Source organism: Limulus polyphemus, unplaced genomic scaffold (genome assembly GCF_000517525.1).
Source record: "Limulus polyphemus unplaced genomic scaffold, Limulus_polyphemus-2.1.2 Scaffold918, whole genome shotgun sequence".
Lineage (NCBI taxonomy): Eukaryota > Metazoa > Arthropoda > Merostomata > Xiphosura > Limulidae > Limulus > Limulus polyphemus.
Window position 1 is genome coordinate 344708 of NW_013666528.1, and position 8830 is coordinate 353537.

Sequence of the window (8830 nt, forward strand, 5' to 3'; positions counted from 1 at the left end):
CTAAAGCATTTGTTTCTTCACAACAAAATATTTTGTTTATTAGAACAAGCTGCTGTTTTATTATACAAATATTTTTGTTCCTGAACAATCATATGTTTTCTCACTCTCAGTGCAAAAATTAAGAAGTATATTACCTGGGGAACCTAAAATTAAAGGTGTTTTAACTGAATAAAGAATACATATTAACACATGGAATAAATTCTTTACAACATATTTAATTGGAAAGATTATTTTTATATTTTCATTTTGAATATTTTGAATTATTTTTGGTAAAAGTACATGGAATTATTAGAAGGTATTTAAACGGTAAGCATAAAGCATTTAAACACTAGTTCTACATTTAACAATGTGTTTTTCTTTTAAAATATTTTTTAATTATGTATTCAGTTTTAGTGTGCATACGCTTTACATTAATTTAGTACAGTTATGGAGTAAGAAAAATATGTAATACTATTAATATATAATTGACATAATATATATATATATATATAATATACAACTTCTACATTGTACATCCAAAGTAATAATTCTATTTCAATTAATTCTAGAATTCTTTACACAATTTTCGTTAAAACTGTATATAACTTATTAAATTATTTGAGAAATCTCATTAATTAAAATGCGCACTTTATCCTCATACTGTGGTTATTTGATAGACTGAGCCTTGTTCTTTTCGCAAAATCTCTGTCATTGGACTTACCTGTTGTGTTGAAACGAAGCACTATTGCACCAGCTAGCTATGAATCGAGATGCATGATCAACATGTTATTTCAACTAAGCCGTAATAAGAGACCCGGGCCGAAGTGGAGCACGTTATGGCAAACCTGCATAACAGGAAGTATGTTGGGTGGGTAATAAAAGGTATGCACCAGAAAGGCTACGCATTGTAAACACTAACATTCTGTTCTACCTGAGGCGAAACACTAACGACTAGGCAGGCAATAGGCCTATCATCAGAACGAAGACGCGAGGTGAGTTTTCTTGAAGGTCAGCGACCTTGAAGTACCGGCTGTTGAAGTTTTTCTGTCTAACCTTTGTTTGTAACAAACTATACTACTCTTCTTGGTTAGTTTCTAGTTATGAATTATTACTTAAATTTTCAAGTGTTATATTTATTTTATTCTCTCTCTCTCTCTCTCTCTTTTGTTAATTTGAAGTAACACTACAAACAGGGGCTTTATAGAAGAAATGTGAATTTACCAACTTTTCTGAAACATAATACACTAAATCTTGCCGTGAGCAACAGCTGAAAAGCACTGTTACAGTTAATTGCCTTGAGCAAAGCAGCGCAAACTCAAAAAAAAATATTCAGTTTTTATTTTGTTACCAGAAATTTCTGTTTTCTATGCTTGATTACAAATGGCGATTTTTATAAAACTAAAAAACAAGAATCAGTGTTGGAAACGTAAAAAATACTTAAAATATTTTGTTTGATAGTATTGTTAAAATTACATTTACAAACACTATTCAATTGATTTTCATATATACTTAATAAAAATATTATTAATTAATAGTATTTCTATTGGATAACTAGCATCAATGTAAGCGAACATATTCCAAAGTAATGCAAAAAACTTATAAATTTCTATATTTATAGCTGATTAGTACGGACAGGCCCCCTAAAAATACTGCACCAAATAGTTTGAAGCGTTAAAAACACCTCTATGTAACCACAATATATATATATCAGATAGATAGGTTTTGTTTGTTTGTTGGTAGTTAAATTATAGCTACACAATGAGCTTTCTGTGCTCTGCCCACCACGGGTATCGAAACCCGGTTTTAGTGTTGTAAGTCCGCAGACACTGGGGGGGGGCAATAGATAAGTGAACACAAATGTTGAGAAGTTATTTTAATGTTTTCTCTATCTCATGAGTTTTTAGTCTTTTTCACAATTATTTTGTTTTATGTGAAGAGTGTTTTAACTGCTAATTAAATAACAGTTTGACATAACGTATCACTCAAATTCTTTGAGTTAAATATGCATCTATGATAACATATGTTAACCTATTCTCTGATTTTTAAAAACAATTTAGCCCTATACACTGAATTAATCAAGCAACAAAAATATGTTTATTTCGTTATTATATTATTAAATACGTGTGTTCGAGCGTGTATATATTATATGCGTTGTATGAAGCGGAAAGTGTAACAAAATGAAATATTTGTGACGTAACACATGGCTTTGAAATAGTAAAAACGTCTATGCAGCGCTTAAAATTTTAGCTTAACAAAGGAAAAAAATTGCACACTAATATCAAATGTAAAGTTATGTTGGACAGTTATCTTTTATTCTTTATCATCTTATCATTATCATAATTTACAAACGTATGCTTTTGTAAAGTCAACTAAATCATTTATTTGTGAGTTTCAAGTGATATACATTATTATATCATTAGTTTACTTTACATATTTTTTCTCTGCTTATCAATTTTATATCTATCACACATGAAATTATTTGTAATATCTAAGTGTCGTGTATTATTACATTAATCTTAATAATTCATCACACTTCCGAATGGGGCAGTTTTCATCTTTTTGACGTCATCGATTCTGCAACATAGGTCATTTTCTGTGAAAACGTCTTGTTAGGCCTTATAAAAATAAGGCCTCTAAACAGTTTTAGACTGTGACGTAGTTTTTAGGAGCATTTTTGCTTCAATGAGTATCATCGCAGAAGTAAGTACATTGTAATTTATTTATACTGGTGACCGTTAGAATAACTAGTATATTTTTCACTCTTGAACTGAATAGTTATGTTTCGTAATGGGCTAGGCTAGTTACTAATAGTAATAGGTTAATATTATCAGTATCACTCGTAGTCTTAAATAACAGTATAGTAACATTAACATTCGTAGCTAATAACATCAGACTGAATAAATAAAAAGTGACATTACTTAACAGTTTATTAATACTAATAGTATTAATAGGTATTTGTGACACGCTCGCAGACTAAGCAATATTATTATTAAACGATTCTGTGTTATATTCTTATATAACCACTGTGACAGAGATTATTGAGAGAAGTACAAATATAAAAGTGCTCAATGTAGTATTATGTAATACTTCTAGTTCTAAGTTCTTGTTTTTATAAAATCAAAAATGCTTATATTTTGTTTATCAGGTTTTTTCAAACATTTATAACTTTGGTAAGTGTTTATTGTTGTAAACTCAGAATTGAGAACTGTAGATTAGTTCCATCAAGTTATTAATATAATTTATAAATCTCGTTCTGCTAATTTCATGTTTAATTTATCTAACTAACCAAGTAATTTCTCAGAAATTTATGTAGACACTGGAATATACTGATATAGGCATTGTCTTGATGTTAAATGTACAGGTATTAAGACTGTGGTCTAACTATTGGACTGCAGGTAACACAGCCAAATATTTGTTTGATGAAAGATCACTAAATGTATAATTTGTATCATGTAATAAACTAGCTTGAGATTGCAAAGTCTTATTTTAACAAACTGCTTACAATTGCTGACTGCAAGAATGTATGAAACACTTCCAATCTTTTTCATTCTGCCATTGTAACAGATAATCTCATTGAAAAATAGTCTGGTCTCCCAGCAGTTTTCAGTATATGTCTAGATTATCCAAGTATTGAATAATCTGAAGGATCTGAATCAAATTGCTTCTTCTTCTGTGTAAACAAGACACAAATGTTTATGCTTCACATTATAGGAGGAAAAAGCTAATATTGTTTGCTAAAAACAAAATGGTAATAACCAGTATTTTGGTACAATTGTAATATATACACTTAAAAAAAAAACATTTATCATGTCAATTTTAACTATTAAGACATGAAGAATCTGGCCCTATTTAGTCAGATGCCTATGAGAAGGATATGTATACTGTACTATTAACTCAATACCAGTAGTTGTATTAGAGTAAGCTTTATGCTACAAAATATTATTGCTTTATACATTGTAAAGTTTAACAAGACATTTGTACTTGAAAGTTGACAGTGTTAAAACATAATCACATCGAGTTTTCATGTAGCTCACATACATATAATTTAAGGACAACAAGGGACCTGTTGGCTCATTTAGGCTCTCTCATCCACTATACTAAACTCTAAACTAAAACATTTAAAGCCAACCTTTAGCATTCAAATATTTATCAAGCCTTCCCTTAAATTAACGACATCTGCCACATCTAAAGGCAACCCATTCCAAAGGCCTACCGTCCTATTAAAAACATAAAGCTGTCTTAGCTGAAAATGACATACCATTGCAAAATTTATATTTGTGTCCTTTAGTCTTACCATTTTCACCATTAAGTACAAAAAAGATAATGTATCAACAATATCAACTCCTTTAACAATCTTAAACACCTCAATCGGGTCCCCTCCAACTCTTTCTTTTTTAAAAAAAAACAATTTCAGAGTTCTTAAACTATTCTTATATGACAACATTTCCATTCTGGGGATCATCCTAGTGGCCGTCCTCTGAACCATTTTCTAACAATTCAAGATAAGGAGCTTAAAACTGAACATAGTACTCTAAATGCAGTATAACAAATTTCTTTTACAATGACATTATAACCTCTTTAGACATGTATTCACTATTAATTTAGATATAACCTAAAATCCCATTTGCCTTACCATCTGCAATAGCACATTGCTTGGATGGCTTAAGATACTGATCAATCAGTACATTAAGATCATTTTCTTCCATAAAACTAAGGTTATTTCCATCAAAATTATAATCGTAATTCAAACTGTGATATCCCACATGCATCACCTTGTATTAATTATAGTTAATAACTATCCTAATTATTTACCCAACTCACCAAATAATCCATACAAGTTTGTAAAGCAGCAATGTTCTTCTCACCCCGCCAACAACACCCAAAACTTTAAAATCATCAGCAAATTTAAGTAACTTATGGACTATTCTTTCATCTGTGCTATTGATGTAAATCACAAAGGTTCTAACATTGAACCCTGAGGTATCCCACTTGTGACATTAATCAAGTTTGACTGAACTCCATTTATAAAAACTCTCTGCTTTCTTCTATCCAGCCAGTTTTCTATCTAATAAGCCAACCTATTCCTCCCATATCTACAGAGAATAAATTTTTTAGCAAGCCTTTTATGTGGCACCTTGCCAAATGCTTTCTGAAAGTCCAGTAACCTCTTCAAAGAATGTTAAATAGTCAACATGGTTTCCCTAGGGGAAAATCTTACCTTAATAATCTTTTGACAAAGTTTTAAACTTTGTTAAATTCCTTTTATCAAACTTTCAAAAATCTTTTCCCACCACTGGTGTAAGACTGATAGGTGTATAATTACTGAAACAGTTTTTATGATCTGCATTGAAAAGGAGTAACATTAGCCAACTTTTAATCTTCTAGTGTCTGCCCACTATTTAAAGACTTAGAAAAAAATCTCATCACTCCTTATTTCCATATATATGCAGCAAGACATCAAATCTAATTGAGCAATGATCACTTGCATCGATTGTTCCCAATCTCCATCTTATCAACCTTTCCTGTATTAGAAGTTAAAAGTAAATCTAAAATAGCATTGTTCTTGGTAGCTTCCTTAATTAGATGGTGAAGAAAACCATCCTGAACAGTTTCTAAAAACTTACATCCCTCAAGATTTGAATTTAATGTTTCCAAGTCCATATGCCTGAAATTAAAACCTCTCATAATTATAACCCCATTAACAGTTGAATTCTTTATCTTACTGTTGAGTTTCTCATTAATTTCATGGTTTCACATGGTGGTCTATGACAAGTTCCAACTAAAATCCTTTTCCTCTAATAACCATGAATAGAAACCCAAACAGATTCAACCCCTTTGCTATTAACTTTGGTATCCACAACTTAACCAAAGATATAACTCATATTTTACATATAAAGCCACTTTTCCTTTTTTTTTAGTACTTTATCCCTATTAAGCAACCTATAACCCTGTATTTGAAAGCAATTATCAAAATTGTGTACATTTAACCAGGTTTCAGTTATTCTCATAACATCAAAATCTTCTGTTCCAACCATGTTCTGAGGCCATCCATTTGATTTCTTATACTTCTAGTATTACAATAATAAAAGTTAATCATAACATTAAATTTACTTTTTTATTTTGTTGCTACACTACACTTTTCTCTATCTTATTTTTTATTCATTATTCTGGCTCTTACCACTGTCTAAAGTTGAGTTAATAATATTTGTGAACTATCCAGCCCTTACCCTATTTAAATGTAGAAATGTTGTAACCCAAGAGATTTACCCCCCCCCCCCAGTACCGAATACACACAGTAAAATACCCCATACAGAAGGCAAGCACAAGTACTTTGCTTTGAACTTTGTACAATAATGAACTATACAACATACAGTTTGCACACTGCTGTCCACCATCAACTTCTAACAGGTTTCATCAATGATAATAAATTGCACAAAGATAAAGCCATGTGAAAGTATCGCATGATTAACCCTTTTACCTCAGGTAGGTCAGTGTGTGAAGAGATAAGTTCAAAACTTAATTAAACTACTTCATTTTGAATGTATATGAATATACTTGGCATTAGAAGGTAGATAATATATCAAATTGTAGTATTATGTAAGTTCTTAGTTTTATAAGGAAATACTTTTAAAACAATTCTCAATCTCACTTAGCATGAGAACTGTGATGTTTATTATCTATGTTTTCCCTCCTCTTTAATTTTTTACCACACTTCTTAGAAATATGAAATTTAATGTAAATTACTCATTATAATGTTGTCATTGCTCAGGCAAAGCATAAGTTGCATAGCCTTCAATCTTATTTAGTTAGAGCAATAAAATAGAAAATTAGACCCCTCTTGCCACACTCACCCATCACATCCTCTCTTTCAGAACTTGCTGCTAGTTCTCTCTGACATTTAAGGCTATATTATTTATAACCAATAGAAAGCTAAAGTTTTTCTCTACCAAATGATGTTTATATTACTTTCTTTTCGGTACAGAAAATTGTCTGTTTTCATTCCGGTTCAAACTTTATTCCCATGGAAAAATGCATCGACAAGCTTAGCTGAATTTTTAACAGCTTTTGTCCCACAGTTAGAAAGCCAGAAATATTGTGTTAGTTATGGAATATTGTTTTCTTTTTGTGTATGTTATTATTCTTTGTTCTTTGGTGCATTATTTAATTAAATAAAAAATTATTTAATGTATTAGTACCATTAGCATAAAAAAATAGGGTTAAGTTTCATCAACAGTCAACACCAAAAAAAAAAGAAACCTGGGTAAGTACTTTATTTCTTGTTTTTTTATGTATTCTTTATTTATTATTATAAAGTAACTAAAATGTAAAAATTAAAAACTTTTTAGGTTAGATAAAGTAAAATAAATAATAATAATTTTATGAGGTACTCTTACGAGTAGTCCATGCATCATGTAATTCGACACCGATACCGTAATGTGAGCTGCCTGTTCACTATGTGACTTGCAATTTATATGGCATGAACATTAGTCAGATATGGTTCAAAGGGCAATAAACCAATGAAATTTAAGTATAAATAAATATATATTGTTACAAGCTTTAAGCTACTTAGAATAAACAATTGTGGTTTTCTGTTATAATTTTCAATCATTCCAGAAAGAAAGTAGGTGAAATTTAGAAGAATTATTTCATAATTAATTATGGTGGTCACAAGGTTGGTCAAATCAACCAACCTTGTTTAAGGTTAAATATTATCCCCCAAAAGCAATATAAACTCTTGTCTGTTATATGACAGTGTTTTCATATTCCTTGAGTGATGCACATATTTTAGAGACCAATGACATTAAATGACAAGTATCAGGTCGCCAAGAAATTAATGTTGCTTTTTTTTCAGATGAAAAAACCAAAACAAAACATTTATTAAATGAAATATTCTCCATTCTTATCAATGATGCTTTTCCATCTTACAATCAGGTTGTTAATGCCCTGATAAAAGAAATCACTTGGCTTTGAAACAAAAAACATGTCAATGTTCTCTTTAACACCTTCCACATTTGCATACGTTTTCCAATTAAGATGGTGTTGCAGAGAATCAAAAAGATCTGATAGTGACATATCTGGAGAATATGGTGAGTGGGGGAGAACTTCCGAACCCAACTCCATAATCTTGTGTTGTGTCAAATGTGCCACATGTGGACGTGAATTGTCGTAGAGAAGAAGAACAACTTTCTGATTGACAAGGGAAGGGCATTTCTGATGAAGGGCTTGATTTAAACATTCCAGTTGCTGACTATAAATCTCTGCATTGACAGTTTGTTGTGGATTGAGGAGTTTGAAATGAAGTACTCGTTTGATATCCCACCAAATGCAAAACGTCACTTTCTGTGGATGGAGTCCAGGTTTGGGGGTCAGAAGTGGTTTTTGTCTAGGACTGAGCCATTGTTTTGGCATTTAATATTTGCATAGAGAATCCATTTTTCATCATCGGTGATAATTCTGTCCAAAAATAATTCACGCGCATTACACGCCAGAACAGACGAAGCAACGTTCACACGTTGGAAACGATGATCATCAAGGAGTTTGTGAGGCACCTAAACACCTTCTTTAAGGAGTTTTCCCATATTCCTTAGATGTTTACGTATTGTTTCATGAGAGACATGCAATTTCATAGCCATTTCATAAGTGTGTTGCCTTGGGTTAGACTCAACAAGCATCTTCAGAGTATCAATATCAATTCCAACATGTCTGCCCCTGCCATCACAGTTTTTAAGGCTAAAGTCACCTGAACAAAATTTACTGAACCATTGTTGACACTTATGAATATTCAAAACTATTTCCGTAAACTTCTTTGAGGTATTCTTTCTCTTCTTGTATTCAAACAGCATTACATGCC

General features: G+C 31.1%; 2 protein-coding genes across 5 annotated transcripts in view; one reads left to right on the forward strand and one right to left on the reverse strand.

The window, feature by feature from the left end:
• The window catches only part of LOC106461227 (sphingomyelin phosphodiesterase-like), a 36288-nt gene extending 35459 nt beyond the window's left edge, over positions 1–829 (reverse strand). The window contains exon 1 of the mRNA XM_022388090.1: positions 701–829. The gene's annotated coding sequence lies outside the window, so the exon portion shown is untranslated. The remainder of the gene's footprint in view (positions 1–700) is intronic.
• Positions 830–853: 24 nt separating this feature from the next.
• Positions 854–8830, forward strand: part of LOC106461230 (protein tyrosine phosphatase type IVA 2-like) — a 35728-nt gene continuing 27751 nt past the window's right edge. For 2 of the 4 annotated variants that reach the window (XM_013921032.2, XM_013921033.2), the window contains exon 1: positions 2531–2679. The gene's annotated coding sequence lies outside the window, so the exon portion shown is untranslated. Of the gene's footprint in view, positions 972–2530; positions 2680–8830 lie in introns of those variants that run through there. The other 2 variants (XM_022388094.1, XM_022388093.1) reach the window with 2 other exon arrangements.